Genomic DNA, 2,193 nt, shown 5'->3' with positions numbered 1-2,193 from the left:
GGAGCAGAAAGCCTCATCTTTCTCCTGTGGAACAGCTGGTAGTTTCGAACTGCTGACCTTGCAGTTCGCAGCCCGATTCATAACCACTATGCTACCAGAGCTCCTTGTGGCACCTTTATGAATCACAGAATGAAACATTGCCTGATCTTTGGCCATCTTCGTGACCATTGGTGTTTGATTCCATTGTTGCAACAATTGTATCTTCCATCCAAGGTGGCTCATCTTCCAGCACTGTATCGGACAAGATTCTATTGTAAATCATAAATCTGTCAATGGCTAATTTTCTGAAGTAGCTATCCAGGACTATCTTCCTAGTCTGTTTTAACAGTCTGGAAGTTCTGCTGAAACCTGTCCACCATGGGTGACCTTGTGAGTATATGAAACACCAGCTGCATAGTTTTCAGCCTCATAGCAACATGCAAGCCAACAGAGTAAAACAAACTCACAGACAGGTGTTGACAGACAGTGTAGTTATGGTGGTTGTTAAGTGCTGTCGAGTCGGTTCTGACTCATAGTGACCCCGTATAGGGTTTTCAGGGGGTGAGTTGTGAGTTACGGTTCAAACAGACCTGGAGGTCCAGTGCTTATCCCATGTAGACACACAAGGACTCTACCACATTGTAGTTGTTGTTGTTGTTAGGTGCCATCGAGTCAGTACTGACCCATAGTGACCTTATGCACAGCACAATGAAACACTACCCGATCCTGGGCCAACCTCACAACTCTTGCCATGCTTGAGTCCATCCACGCTGCCACTTGGCCAATCCATCTAGAACCCCAAAATATCACTTCTATCAGGATGAAAACCTTAAGGGAAGGCTTAATAAAAGGAGTAGTTGAAGGGTTGCTTCACCACAGTTTTTCAGCATCTCATCTTTTTATATGTAAAAAACCAAGCAAACCTATGATCACACACAGCTTCTGTAGCCTGGAGCGCCTTACTAAGGGTGGGGGGGCGGGGAGGACGACCTACGAAGACTCCCCACAGTAACTTGTTTTTAGATGGCCTTGAGGTGTTTGCATCTCTGAAAGGCAAAAGACTGCCTTCTTCCTATACTTCAAGTCTCTGCTTAAATTCCTCCTCTAGGAAGTCCTCTTAATCACCCTACTTAAATAGCATCTCCCCTTCCTATTCCAAAGTTCCAGGGTGGTGCAAATGTTTAATTAACACTCTCAACTGCTAAAGAAAGGTTGGAGGCTTTAAATACACCCAGGAAGAAAGACCTGGTAATCTCCTTCTGAAAAACTAGACATTGAGAACACTATGGAGCACAGCTCTAGTCTGACACAAACAGGGTCATCACCATAATTTGGAACGGATTCCATGAGAACTAGTGATATTTCTGTTCCCGCAGACTTTGCACCTCCTCAGAAGTGCCAGACTTCAGCAATTACTGAACTTGTTTATTTACCTATGGCCTCTCTGACTATACATTCCAGTCTGAAAGGTCTAATAACTCTTGGTCTCTTTTCTTTGCCACCAAGTTGTATACCCAGTGCCCTATGTACTCCCTGGGACACAGTAGACAATTGTCTTCGTTTTTTTAACTTTTTATTGTAATTTAAGTAAAAGTTTCTGGAGCAAATTGCTTTTCCATTCAACACTTCATGCACAGTTTTGTTGGTGACATTGATCGTAATCGTCACAGTGTAATAGCATTCTTCCCATCTCTCCCTGTGTTTCCAGTTTCTCTTCATCCCTCTTCCCCACCCCTTCCTGCCTTCAGAGTTTTCTCCCTGGGCAAATGCTGCCCTTTTGATCTCATTTGGTTGATTGTGCTAAGGGGTGCAGTTATCTCCCTGATGCTATTGTTCCTTGAATGAATGGATAAATAAATGAACACATTTACATGTCCTTTCATTAGCCATTGCAACACTTCAGTAAGATTTACTAAAATGTCAATCCTAATCACAAAGAACAATCATTCAAATTCTGGAAGACATATCAGCTGGGAAAAAAGAAAAAGAATAGAAAACCAAGTTACTTAACTGTAAGGGGTGTAGGAGGATTGAGAAGGTAGAGGAGAGTTGAGAGATTATTTGAGTATTTCACATTTACTGCTGTGGCACTGTTGGATAAGCACTGGACTGCTAAGTACAAGGTTAGCAGTTCAAGCTCACCAGCCACACCTCGGTCACGCTGAGTAGAGCCATCTGGATGGCATGTAACCATAACAACAGCGTGCCTCTCCC

This window comes from Chrysochloris asiatica, unplaced genomic scaffold (assembly GCF_000296735.1).
Source record: "Chrysochloris asiatica unplaced genomic scaffold, ChrAsi1.0 scaffold00001, whole genome shotgun sequence".
NCBI lineage: Eukaryota > Metazoa > Chordata > Mammalia > Afrosoricida > Chrysochloridae > Chrysochloris > Chrysochloris asiatica.
This window is presented reverse-complemented; position numbering follows the sequence as displayed.